The sequence below is a fragment of the Ruditapes philippinarum genome, unplaced genomic scaffold, assembly GCF_026571515.1.
Source record: "Ruditapes philippinarum isolate M1 unplaced genomic scaffold, ASM2657151v2 ctg853_1_1_1_1, whole genome shotgun sequence".
NCBI classification, from domain to species: domain Eukaryota; kingdom Metazoa; phylum Mollusca; class Bivalvia; order Venerida; family Veneridae; genus Ruditapes; species Ruditapes philippinarum.
In genome coordinates, this window is record NW_026863406.1 from 47,734 (window position 1) to 62,822 (window position 15,089).

Sequence of the window (15,089 nt, forward strand, 5' to 3'; positions counted from 1 at the left end):
TTGGTAGATGGCAGTCTTGAGATTATGCATGTCTTTTTCTTTTCTTCCTATGTTGAAAATTCTGGTTGTTATGGCAACACATAGACTGAAAATATGGCAAATTTTACACATAAACTGAATCCAGTTATAACTCAAAAAGTACTGGAAATATTTTTATGAAACTTGACATATGGGTAGATAGCAGTCTTGAGATTATGCATGTCTTATCCGTTCTTCCTATTTTGATAAAATATCAGTTGCCTTGGCAACAAATAGGCTTAAAACATGGCAAATAAAACAATATTTGTGATTAGTCAAAAGAGCTGAAAATTTTTATGAAATTGCATCTTTAATTCAAGAGTTATCTCCTCTTTAAGAATTTTGCTTTTAAAATTTTATATTTTGGTAACAGGGATGTTTCAAATATTAACTTTAGAGTGTCCTTCAGTCCGTCTGTCTGTTCATAAAAACTGTTTCCTGTGATCACTTTTAAAGAACTTTTCCAACAAATTTACTTAAAATAGAGAAAAATTGAAACATTAGTGAATGGCCAATGGCCCTTCAGAATGTTGATGGGGTTCTAACCGGTAGGGGACTTATGGATTGCTTGCAATACTATGATAATTGCTTGTGTAAAAAGTTATGTATGTACAGTTACACATATATTTTTAAAAGGATTGCGTGATAGTACTGCATGTTAAATCAATGTTACACATTTTCCTTAATATCATACATTTATACATCTATGCACAAAAAATACAATGTAGAAGAAAATGTACATATCCCAATTTCAATTAAGAATCTAAAAATTTATATAAACTTCAAGGAAATATATTTGTTTCTATTTAACTTCAATTTAAGACCACACAATCATGGCAAATGAAACATAATAGACAGGAGACATCAGATCAGTAAGCCTAGAGGCTGGATTTAGATGGGGGTAAAGTCAAAACTGTAAATGAACTACACAAGAAGTACAACAGCCAACAAAATATAACAATCTCAGATTACTGAACACCTAATAATAACATTTTTGAACACTAATGACCTAGAGAAATTCAAAATTGTTGATGAATTTTAGGTACAAGTTCAATGAAGCACAGTTCAATTTCTCCAATGCCATTGCCAAAACTTCCAATAAAAAAATAAAAAATCATCGAGGTCAAATTGAAGGTGCATTTTGTGGATGAAGATCACTTCTTGCCAGATTTCTTTATCCCACCACCACCTGCAACATAAAAATAGAGAATTTAAGATCATAATGTCTTTATAACTTCCATTGACCAATTTACATAATCAGTTACTTCCATTGTTCGTCAAAATCTTGAATATTATATTTGCATTTATAATTTTTAAAAAAATCAAAACAAAAACATTCCAAATAATTTTACAGTTTATTTACTTCTATTTCACTGTTAAGCAATCTTTCAACATTTAACCTGCAGACAACATTAAACATGGTGGCCATATGTGGCATCAAAGGTCCTCACATTAACACTCTGATTATACAGTGTACACCTGTGGATATATCATATACTCGTTACATCCAAATTGTCTTCCTTCCTAATCTTGTATAATTTTCTTTTGTACCACACTCAAAGCATAAACATGGCCATAAGAAATCCTTTTATAAAGTTCTAAACAACTTTTTAACACTGTAAATGGACGTTTATGATAAAGATTAATATGGCTAAGACAGGCTTTCACACCTTCACATACAACTATATTTTGATTATCAGAAGGCATGTGCTGATCTCCAATAATTTTGAATCGAAATACCCAGGTGAGTTAGTGAACATGCTACAAAGTTTCATTGCTCTATCAGTTTCACTTTTGGTGCAACATGTCACAGTCACACAAAATGCTCTATGTAAAGAAATTGGAATAAAAAGCATGTGCAAATCTATAAATTGCCCCTAACAAAAAGTGGTTGGAGAATAAAATTAAACAATAGGGCCATGATGGCCCTAGATCGCTCACCTGACCCATCAAACTCATCCGAACAATTACCTAGACAAGCATTCTGACCAAGTTTCATGACCACTACAGTGTTAACAAGGATTATCCATATTTGAGCAGTGTGACCTAGTTTTTTACCCAGGTGACCCATATTCAAACTTGACCTAGAAATCATCAAAACAAACTTTCAGACCAATTTCCAGGATAATTGGATCAAAACAGTAGCAAGTAGAGTGTTAAGAAGATTTTTCTATTTTTAGCTCTGGTGACCTAGTTTCACATGCGATTTCGAACTCATCTGAGCAATTACCTAGACAAGCATCCTGACCAAGTTTGATGATAATTGAGTCGAAAATGTGACCACTAGAGTGTTAACAAGGTTTTTCCATATTTGGGCGGTGTGACCTACTTTTTCATCCGAGATGACCAATGTTCGAACTTGACTTAGAAATTATCAAAACAAACTTTCAGACCAATTTACAGGATATTTAGATCAAAACAGTAGCCACTAGAGTGTTAACAAGATTTTTCTATTTTTAGCTCCTTTGACCTAGTTTTTCATCCGAGATGACCCATGTTCAAACTAATCTGAGCAATTACCTAGACAAGTTTCCTGACCAAGTTTGATGACACTTGTGTCAAAAGTGTGACCACTAGAGTGTTAACAAGATTTTTCTATTTTTAGCTCCTGTGACCTAGTTTTTCATTCGAGATGACCCATGCAGGTTTAAACTCATACAAGCTATCACCTAGACAAGCATCCTGACCAAGTTTGATGATGATTGAGGCAAAAATGTGACTGCTAGAGTGTTAACAAGGTTTTTCTATTTTTAGCTCTTGTGACCTAGTTTTTCATCCGAGATGACCCATGTTAGAACTCATCCATGCTATCAACTAGATAAGCATCCTGACCAAGTTTGACGATGATTGTGGCAAAAATGCGACCGCTAGAGTGTTAACAACTAAATGTGAACGGACGAAGGCCGACGGACAATCATCGATCCTAAAAGCTCACCCTGAGCATGCTCAGGTGAGCTAAAAAAATCATGGTTTGAACCAGTAGTTTATAGAATTTGAAAAACATGTTTTGCATACCCAAAGGACCTTTTTGTCCTGCTTTTGCCTTGGCTGCTTCTAAAGCTTTTTGCTGCTCTCTTTGCTTCTGTTTGAACTCCATTTCATCCTGCCAAAAGTAAAATAAATGTAAACTATAGTCAAATCTGGCATATCTAATTTTCTTACAAAATGTAGATTAATTTTGTTATTTAACTAGAAATGTGTCCATAGGACACGGGTGCCCCCATCGCGCCACTGTTCTGTCATTTTTACTAAGTCAAGGGAAATAACTCTACAAATACTGGATAAATCCACAAGCGAAACCCCAGGTGCAAATCTAAATAATTATGCTGAGCAACCTGCCCATAAGGTTTAATGACTATGTCAAATCCTTTTTGAGTAACTTGCGACACAAGTTGAAAATTGCAAAAATTTTCTAAGTGAAGGGCAATAACTCTGAAAATACTAAATAAATCCAGACGAAAATACCTGGTGCACAACTGCACATGCTGATCAATATTCCTGTAAAGTTACATGACTCTAGGTCAAATACTTTTTGAGTTACGTGCGACACATGTTGAAAATTGCAAAATTTTACTAAGTCATGGACAATAACTCTGAAAATACTAAAAATATCCAGACGAAAATACCCAGGTGCACAACTACACATGCTGATCAACATTCCTGTAAAGTTTCATGACTCTAGGTCAAATACTTTTTGAGTTACATGCGACACAAGTTGAAAATTGCAAAATTTTACTAAGTCAAGGGCAATAACTCTGAAAATACTAAAAATATCCACACGAAAATACCCAGGTGCACAACTACACATGCTGATCAACATTCCTGTAAAGTTTCATGACACTAGGTCAAATACTTTTTGAGTTATGTGAAACACAAAAGTGAACGGACGGACAAGGGTAAATCTAAATGCCCGCCACTAACGTGGGGGCACAAAAATCACAATAATTATGGCAAAATCCTTAACAATTCACATTTCTACATTTATAGGTATATCTTTTAACAATTAAGATGAAAATCTGAAGGGAACACACAAAATTTAACTATTATGGTAGAATAGTACATTATACATTCAGGGCTCATCCTGGGGGGAAATTTTAGGGAGAAGTGACTTCCTCGCGAAAATTAGGGAGAAGGGAAACAACCCAATGTGTATGCATTAACATGATGGCTATACATGCTTTAAATATAATATAAACACAATTGACATCACTTATAATATTTCTTCAGTTAATTAATTAATAGTAGATTAATTAATAGTAGTATTAATTAAAAGTAGATTAATTAGTAGTAGATCTGGCAATAGCATCTAAATGTTTTTGAGCTGCAAATATGAATATAAAAAATTATTATTGATATCTATTGATCAGCTATTTATAAGCTTTCTCAAAATATGTGTTTATATATTTTCATGTACATTTGTTGATAATGATGTGTAAGAAAAGATGTGATGATAAAATCAATTTCATATTTTTTCTTTCCTCACTTTTATTAGAAGATGAAGTCACCTTGGATGTTGATTAATAAAATCTGTTCTATTCTGTTCTGGTAACAGAAATTTCTTTTATGTCCTGAATGTTGTAATGTCAGATTTATATGCATATAATTATGCTTATAAAACAATTTTCAAACATCAAAGAATATGTAAAATATGTACTGCAAACATTTGTGCACATTATATTTGATCACTAAAATTACATACATTCATTTCTTATTGAAAAATTTGACTGAGAAATTGTAGAAAATTAATTTCTAATTACCTCCCTTTATTTTCATGAAATGTTAAATTCGGTTATATCTTTATAAATAATGCTTTTTAAATTTACAAAATTGATAAATCTTAATCTGAGCGTCATATTTACGACATTGAAACAAATATGTATATTGAAACAATAAGAACTCGTCTTCTTGACAAATTTTGTTGTTATATACGTAACATGATATACGACCGATATGTAGTTTAGCCGGGATGTCTTGCCCACGTGCGTAAACTGTGTCAAATTTGGCATTTCTAAAAACAGAACAATGCCAAACACCCCCACTGTCTACAACATACCAATCGCAAGATTTTTGCGAAATGGTTTCCTTAAATTTTCGCGTTTATGTATCAGAATCCGTAACTTTCTTTTAGTTTTACTGCTAGGTTTGGGCACTTCGCCCTGTAGCCATGACGTGAGCGACATAACAAATTTACAGTAAAAATTTGATGTTAACAGACTCAAAACTATGATTAAGTTTTTAATCCGGTCGCTGATCATTAATGAAATTGATTATTTTTAATTGACAAACAGTTTTGTGATAGCCGTGAAAAATCCATTGCACATCGCCTTTACTCGGGTTAAAAACCCACCATCGAAGTGCATCGTGTATATCAATTAGGGAAGATTGCACGTGTTTAGATAATCGGGGAAAAAACAATGTATAATTATCGCCAAATCCCGGATTAAACTCGCAAACTATCACACAATTATACCGTTTCGGGTCGATGCTCTCATTATTTACTGTTTAGAGTAGGCGGTCTATCGCTTCGCTTACAGGTAGAAGGGTAGTATAAAGCGACGCTCTGATTGGATAATGATAATTAGCGGTCGTCATATGGGCGGATACAATCTCTGCTCTTTACAACGCTAAGTAATTACTATTTGGAATTAAGATTTTATCGGCGATGTTGACTTCTCTTTGATCAATTGGAAGAGCGAAATTGGAATATACACGGCGAAGTTTTCGCCTGAATCGCCCTTCCGGATGAGCCCTGATACATTGATATATGTTCATTATATTTTACTGCACATTCTGTACTTTATAATCTGATATGTTCACTTGCAATATTTATTGTAACCCATTATTTTGTTATGTACCAAACAACAGAGAATTTAGTATTAACCCAGCTTTGTTTTCGACCAACTAAACAAATTAAGTTATTCTAGTTATAAATGAAACTTAATATAAAGAGAGTATCTTACCTCATCCATCTCCCCTTTATTCTTCTTTGGCTGTTTTAGAGGTTTCTTTTTGCCACCTGGATATACACAACAGCAACATATAATAATCGATATAATACAAATTTATGCTTAAGATTAAAATTTAATCATTATTTTTAACCTTTTACCCCATGAGCAAATTGCGAAAAATGGCAGTTTTCATTGAGAAGCCTTGTAATGTCTGCTATAACATAGTTACTGGACAAGCATGGGTAGAGAGATTAAACAACGCAGCCGTCTGGTTACTAAATCTATTTACTAATCATACTACATAGAGGTGATGCCAGGTGAATTTAGGCGGGGCTTATCAGCTAGTGGCTAATACTAGCTGACCAATAGCGAGTCAATATATTACATCCGCCTTTTTCTCAGAAGAATAACATGCAAGTAGTTTAAAAAGTTCATGAACTCAAAATCCCTGAAATAAAAGCATTATAATCATGAACATAATCTAGCATGTCACTTGTAAATAATAGTGGTCATTTATCTAAGAGGCATGAAGTTTTCAGAGCAATAAAGTTTAGACATTTTGTAAACAGTCTCAGAAATAATGTTACACTGATTAATCTTAATGTTTTCTCTAGCAGTTTGAATGATAGCATTTATTGCTATTTAATTTAAAGTAATCATTTCCTGAAACATGTCATTAATTTTCTTAGTTTAATGGTTAGTCTGTATGGTCAGTTTGTTTTCATTGAGAATGTGTCTGACAGTTTATCTCTGATAAAATGGACGGATCTGAGTGATATGCCTTCTCACAATGTCATTGTGTCTTGATTTTAATTTCACTTGATTTCCCGTTTGTCCAATAACAGTGTATATTTCATTATTCCATTTTGAGTCTAATTTTCCTTGATGTTTGTTTAGAATAAGCACTTTCTGTCCAAGTTTATATGTTATAATCCGAGTATTTGCCTGCCTGTCTGCGTATTTCTTCATGTTTTGTTTTTTGTATGAGTCCATTTTTCTTACTTTTGTGTCATTTTTCTTTCTTTCAAAGTGCGGTAGTTTATTCCTAATTGTTCTGTTGAATAATAGGGATGCAGGTGCGGATCCTGTGGATACATGAGGGGTTGTTCGATATGTCATCAAAAATTTGTAGATTTCTGTTCGCCAGTTTTTCTTTCCATTGTTAGCAGTCTTAACGCATTTTGCTATTGTTTTGTTGAAATTTTCTACCAATCCTGCTGCTTGTGGATAATAAGGCGTAACACGTTGGTGTTTTATTCCGTTTGCAGTGAAGAAGTTTGTGATTTCTTGAGATACCATGTTTGGTGCATTGTCCGTTTTAATCACTGACGGAAGTCCATGTGTGGCGAATATTTTCATAAGTCTTTGAATGATACATCTTGAAGTGATTGATTTCATGATTTCAACTTCTGGATAACGAGAGTAGTAATCTATTACTACAAGAATATATTCTCCCCCTGGGAACGGTCCTGTTAAATCCATCCCAACAATTTGCCAGGGTGTCTCTGGTAATTCGGTTGGCGTGATAGGAAGTTGTCGTGGCGGGTTTGAGACTAGCTGGCACTGGAAGCACGTTTTAATCAGCATTTCAATTTCGTTGTCAATGCCAGGCCAATAAACTTTTTCTCTTAGCATTTGCTTTGTTTTCACTATGCCTTGATGTGTTTCATGTGCTATTTGTAATACTTTTGGCCTAAGTCCATCCTCGTCGCCAATGTAATGTCTGCTATAACATAGTTACTGGACAAGCATGGGTAGAGAGATTAAACAACGCAGCCGTCTGGTTACTAAATCTATTTACTAATCATACTACATAGAGGTGATGCCAGGTGAATTTAGGCGGGGCTTATCAGCTAGTGGCTAATACTAGCTGACCAATAGCGAGTCAATATATTACAAGCCTCCTGTTATAAAATTATAAATACATAAATTTTGAGCTGTTGATGATCAAAAGTAAAAAAGATTAAACAAATACTTTTTCTAACAAAATAATCAAACTGTAACATCCGAAAAATCATATTTAAATCCTTTTATTTAAGCATTCTTATACACTGAACCAATACAGAAAAGGCTATCACGGTAAGAACTAAATCTGATAGACTAATTAAATGTAAGCATTTAATGAGTCAAAGTCTCAAAAACAAAATATTTTTTAATGAAATATTTGCCGATATAAGTTTGTATGAATATGTTTTTCTGTCAAAAAATTTGGAATCAATCTGTAAAGCGCTTTACTTAACCAGTATGGCAGACATGCAAAATCAGATTGTTGTTTGTATTTTATTTTAAATTGATTATTAGTAATATTACACCGTTTGAGATTTTTTTATTAATGATTGAGCATGAAATTGAAAAATATTTGATAAACTTTTGATAAGGCAAACTTGAAAGGCAAAACATTAGATATTTTTTTTATTTTATTAAGTTGCTATGGTTTTCCTAGCAATATCTGTAATATGCTTGACCATCATAAACTTTAACAAGCCCGTAACATTAAATATATTCATTATTGGACTTTGAATGGGAACAAATATTCAAAATATGTTCGGTTCCATAAATATAAAATTCTCATCTGACCCTGGGAGTTAAAATATGTATATTTTAAGTCCCAGTCTGAGCATACTATTTGAAATATTTCAGTCAATCATATGATGCTTATTATGCAAATTTAAAACCAATTCTTGATTACGTAAATTACAATTTATAGATTTCTTTAACAACGTTTTCAGTATTCTTCTTTTATCCACTTTTAAATAACTCTATTTTACTGTCTTATAATTTTGATGTCTTTATTTGACATGATATATAATATAGATTAACTGATGACTGCCAGGTATTTCGAGTATCCTGTTTTCTTTAAATTCTTATATTATCATTGGGCTAAGGAATGAACTGGCAAAGATGAACTTAACATTTCTAAATAGTAATTTTTTGCCCTCAATACAGAAAAATATCCCTTTAGACATTATGAACAAAAGAAAAAAATTGTAAGAAAAATTGTTACATAGCAACAAGCAATAAATAAAATTACCAGATAATACAAGATCAGGTCAAGATTTCAAGATATTTACCTACAGTCTGTAAATTTTTGGACAATCCATAATTTTACAGATTTTTTTAATAAATATATGAAATGTCCAAAAATCTGGTCCGAAATGTCCCTAAATATGGACCGAAGTGTCCCAAAATCTGGTCCGAAACGTCCATTGTCCGAAATGTCCTATTACCGTTAAGAAATATACTTTGAAATAAATTGAAAATCGTATTTTTTATGCTTTTCTAAGCCTGTTTTGAGTGAAAAGCGTTTAAACGTCTTTCATTGTGTGGCTTTTTTTTACAATTTAAATAAGTAATCCGGAAAAACGAAGAGCGCGAATGATCTGAAGATAGATCTACAAGAAAACCTGAGAGAAACAGAAGTCAGAATCAAAATTAACTAAATAAATAAACAGATTCATAAAATTCTTACCTTCTCTACCCGACATGATTGACAATAACTTGCTGGAAATGAATAATAAAACGTAGTAAAACCGGTTAAAACCACTGAAAACCACGTTCAACTGATCAACATCAACAAACGCTTTCAGATAGTAGCAACATTTCGGTTATTTCCGTCAGTCTTAGGTCGGTCTTTTCCGTCAAACTTCGGATTATACGGCTAAAGACAGACGGAAAGACGCGATTGAGTGAATAATAGCCGAGCTGTTCCGATTAGATTCCCGGTAAGTCTTAAATGCGAAGAAGACATTTATATACGAAAAACTTTTTCTCAAGGAAACTCCATTATACACCCCTACCTAAGTAATTCCCATTTCTGTCCCTTCATTCAAAAGATTTATCTTATCAAACTTTGAAAATCAACTTAAACTACAACTCTACGGGACGTCATTGCTTTTACTTGTGAAATTATTCCTTTGATACTCGTGCCTTATTCTGCTGTGTATTATATTACTGATGGCAATGTTTGGGTGGGTGTTTTTCCAGGCTGTGCTAAGTGAATATCGCCCTACTTCGTCAATCGTTGCTTTAATTAATATTAAATAACCTAGGCAATGGACCACATACGGATGTCATTGAAATGGCCTTTTCAAAGGTCTTTGAAAAAGTTGACAAATTCAAATTAATACATGTATATGCATTACAAATAATTGGCATAAACTATCAAGTTTCACCCTGAATTAGGTCATTTCTGAGCAATCGCAGTCAGAGACAGGCGCAGTTTAGGGCCATACATTGTACTTCTGTTAATTTGCCAATGAAATAAATTTATAAAGAATTAATGTCAGAAACGGTAAAAAGTAAAGCAAGGTTATTTGAGGATGGATGACACTTTAATACACTTGTTACTATATATAGTAACAAAATTGCCTATGATTTCAACTGATTATGAGTGTCACGTGACCTATTATGAGTTTGCGGCCCGGGGCCGAGAACTAGTTATCAGCCCGCAGAACATGTGCACGTGCACAAACTGAAACAATGACGTCATATTTTACGTCATGAAACAGTTAACTGTAAAAGTGAAAGTAGGTTGACAGCACATCGTATTTAGTACAAACACATTTTTGTTACTGTTGAAATTTGAAGAAATAATACGACAAATTCAATCCGAAAAAAAAAATGAAAATAAAACTTGCTTCTTTGAACACACAAACAGTAAACATCTCCGTACAGAACACAAGAATTTCAACCAAAGAACTTCAAAGTAGATTTCTATTTGTTGTTGTTGTTTTTTTTTTTTCTTTTTTAAAAATGCTACTATTAGATCTACCAAGTGTATTAAAGACATTAATACACGTCAGAGTAGGGCCGGAAGGTGATAATCGGCCCTGAATGAATAATGGCCCTCGGGCTAAAGCCCTCGGGTCCATTATTCATTTTGCGGGCCGATTATCACCTTCCGGCCCTCTCCTGCCGTGTATTAACCTCTTAATATTCTACGCGACAAACGAGGGTGAAACAGACGTGGACAGATTACAAAATGGCTTACAGAACCTATAAATATAGGAACGAGTCTGGACTATGAAGTTCATCCGGACATGTGTAATGTGCATAGGGCCGACCACCTGTAAAAAGGAACCCTACCATTTTCCCATATACCCTCAGCTGAAACTGCCAAGTACCTTCCCAGCAGGCACATCAACATTGAAACAACGTTGAATTATGGTCAAATTCCAACGTTGAAATAACGTTGGATTTATATTCGGGTTTGAAAGTTTAAACAACGTTGAAATTTGAATGTTGATACGACGTGGCGGCTTCAGTTGAAGTTTCAATGTCGAAAACCCACCATATTTATATTTTAAGATATAAAACAAAGTAACAGAGTTTCACTAAAAAATCAAGACAATACTTAATATTTTATTTCAAAAGATGCAGCTTAAATTCAAACTTTTTATGAAGTACTTTTAGTTTAACCCTTTAGATACAATCTGTTCCGATCAACCTCTTCTTTTGATCTTTCTTGGCATGTCTCGAGTGTTTCATGATTGTGTTTGAATACTTCTTTGGCTGTCTCTTACTGCTTCTTCAAATAAAAATAAGAAGTTAGTAGTTAAAAGTGACTTGGTCAATTTTAAATTCTATATATAATTAATCAACATTTTGTTTTGTTTTTGTTTTATCTTTAAATGCTTATCTCTAAGATTTACATCATAAAACAGAATAGAATTTGAGATAAAGCTGAAATTTCATATTGAAAGCAATTATTTACATAAAACAACAAAATAGAGAAAATGAGAATCCCCAAAGTCCAAAACGGCAAAATTGAAAATGTTGCAGACTCGGTTTGATTGAGCCTAATCATGGACGGTATTGTCGAGGGCAAACTACCATCCATGCTCCCGCTTAAGCAGAATTCATCGGAACAAAAGTGTCGTGTTGAACTATTTTTAAGATAGGAAATATAACATCTCTAATTGAATGTATGGGGCGGCATTTTGCAGCCTCCACACGGCACAAACAATGTTGATGTGGGGATAAAATAGAAAAAATAATAATCCCTAAAGAAAATCCAAACCTTTTTAAAAATGCTATCTAAAAGTCTCACCTATAATTGATATTTTCACAATTAAGCATTAATGGAAAGCGCAAAATTATTTCCAACTCTAAATGTTTGAGCGCGAATTTGAAAATATACAGTACATATTTAATATCCGGAAAAAAATAACATAGTTTTCTTGACAAAAATTTCTTACAGACTTATTCAATAAAGGAATATTTACACAGAATTACTTCTATAAAAGCAGAAAATAATAATCATCTGTTGGACCGTGTCTTTGCCAATCGTCGCCATTTTTATTTCTTTCATATGAGCACTGTATGAATTAAAAAGAAGCAATGAAAACATATATTTGTTAGCTGTGATAGTGGAAGGAAATTTATTTGTGTATTTCCAGAAGCAGAGAGAACCGTAAACATGCCCTAATGGTGCTCATTATGTGACTGGAACTTTACGGTTATAAAACCTAAATATGACTTGATCCAGAGTCGAGTTACGTGCTACCAGGACATCATTCATGGTATATAGCAATTAACTCGATGTTGTACTTACATTTGTATATTGAGAATCATTAAGTGCCCCTCAATTTAGAATTGCAACCACCGGATAATTGGGGTTATATTTCATCATGTTATAACGGTTAGTTTCATTTCAAAGTATTTTCAATGAACTGTAGCCAAGGGTCGCCGGCAGAGCCTTCGCTTTGGGGTCGTTTGGGGAATAAGATTCGCTGGTGTAGTGAGCGCCCTACACGGAAACCCTTGGCTGGTTGTGGTGGGATACTGATTAGCCTGTCTTGTGCCCTGTCCTATTTTTGTTTGGGGTCCGTCTGGGCTCCTTGCCACTTGTTCTTGTTGCTGGGTCGTGTTGGGTTGCGTTCATTAACGCCGCCTTTCCTTGTTGATCTTGTTTATCATATTTTAATATTTTATTTCTTGTAACCGTGACATCCAGTATCCTCTTTGTTAAATATAACTTATAAAAAGTCTCCCCGTACATTTAATCAATGATGTTATATTTTCGATCCTTGAAGATCGTTCAGCACGACATTATTGTTGTGCTTGTGGTATTTTTAGTTTCAACTTTTTGGCACTTTCTAGTTGGGTGGTTCCAATATTCCTACTTGAATAATGTTGAATCACCCTTAGGATATGTTGCCTGCTTTTTAAATTTGTCTTTTGACGTCCTCTCTGTGATACGCAGGCTTCATAACCTCAGATCCCCTTTCAAAATTCCATTTTATTTAGTTCCGCCCATTGTTTTCTCGTTTAGGGCACACGCATTTTTTTACTTGGGGACCATATGCCGCTTTTCATGGAATGGCACTACCGTGTCACATTGAAGGTTCCATGATAACCGCCATATGAACACATCTGCGGATGTTTCAAAATTGTAAATTTTACCAGTTCATGTTAAATGTTGAATTCTGCTTAAGCCGGTGCTAGGGGGCGTGGACGGTAACTTGCACTTTCCAGTACCGTCCATGAACAGGCTCAATCAAACCGAGCCTGCAACATTTTCAATTTTGCCGTGTTGGGCTTTCTTTAGGGATTCTGTATTTATCTATTTTATAAATGACACAACACAAAATGTCAAGTTCAATTTAATTCTTTTTTAATTTATCACTGGAATAGTTCATCAAATTATAAAATAGATTATAATAGTCCACAAATATTACAATAAAGCTAACACCTGAATTAACTAAATATAATTTCAAAGTATAGACTAGATGTTATATACGTCCGAAATTCTAGATAAGACTTTAGATGTTGTAAGTTCCGATTCAAAATAAGACTTATTTAAAATATAAAAAAAACTACAAAATGTTGTCATAGTGATTAAGCCTTAAGCTCTATTAGCAATAAATGCCATAAGATAATCAAGTATGGCTTGTTTGATAAATAGACTAGGAAATTGATAATCAAGCCATAAAGTATTAAAATTGAAAGGTGATAATATTTCATTTTGACCACTATGACATGTTTATACTGCAGTTGTAAAATTTATCAGTTGAGAATCTAAAAGTAATTTATATCAAAATATTTATGTAACATGAAATTCTTTTAATGATTGTTAAAAATGTAAAAGTTAATTTACGAATATTGAAATTGTCATTTTTTTATAATTAATACTCTAAAAGCACTTTGACAAGGAAATGTTATGTTACAGAACCATATGGCATGCATTTTATGTAACCGGTATTTCTTGCAATTTTTTATTACCTTTTATCTATTAGTTGTTCAATTCTAGCTGTAAATCATAACTTGGTTTAAACTATTTTGCTTGTTATTAACTTTTGGATACATTTATTTTCAATTGCTGACTTAAAAGCCGTATGTCCGACCATCATTCATTGTTATATGGTCACTTTAACGTGCTTGTCCCGTTATTGAAAAATAACTCTACGTCCATTTATTATTCTCATATTAGAATACTTTATTGTTTAAGTATCTAATCTCACACTCAATCTAACCTCAAACTTTTAATTCATGAGCTGTTTATTTTTAACTAGAAGTTCCAATGATGTCATCAACTTATGTTTACTAACATATAATTTGCTTGACTCTGTAGTGGGTAGAAGGACAACATATACAAGCTTAGTTTCGGACAAACATGTATCAAAACAATTAATGCATAGGAACAGATATTTACACTGAATATTTCGTTACTTAGGGTAATTTCATATAAATTGCCATAACCTTTGTAAGTCATGTAAATACACAAATTACTAATATGAAAATGAATATTAGGAAACAAAACATCTTAGAGCACATATACCTGCACCATGTAGTATGCTTAAATGTCATGTGATAGCCACGCAACAACCATGTAAAAAAAAAACTAAACAGAAAATATTTTGAAGATACTCAGAGAGGTTTTAAGTTATAGGTCCTTGATTTTAAGATGCCACGTCAGTTTTACATCAGAGAGTTGTGCTTTTCAAAGACGTAAATGAGGCTTTTTCAGTTTTCTATTTTCAGACAAAGACTAAAGTGTATATGTGAAGACTTTTTATAAAGATGCTAAAAGGCATCTTAATTACTTGGAGGGTTTTATTTCATTTTTTAAACCAGGAAAAATAAGAAAGAAATAACTGATACACCAGTCACTTAGCTCATTAA

At 33.2% G+C, this 15,089-nt stretch overlaps 1 long non-coding RNA gene across 1 annotated transcript; it reads right to left on the bottom strand.

Annotated features, from left to right (window-relative positions):
• Positions 1–1,051: 1,051 nt before the first annotated feature.
• Positions 1,052–9,572, bottom strand: LOC132722034 (uncharacterized). The gene is made up of 4 exons (XR_009624563.1): positions 9,436–9,572; positions 5,979–6,034; positions 3,034–3,121; positions 1,052–1,207 (listed from the first exon to the last, which is right to left on the bottom strand). It is a non-coding gene; the product is annotated as an uncharacterized LOC132722034 (long non-coding RNA).
• Between the last annotated feature and the right edge of the window lie 5,517 nt (positions 9,573–15,089).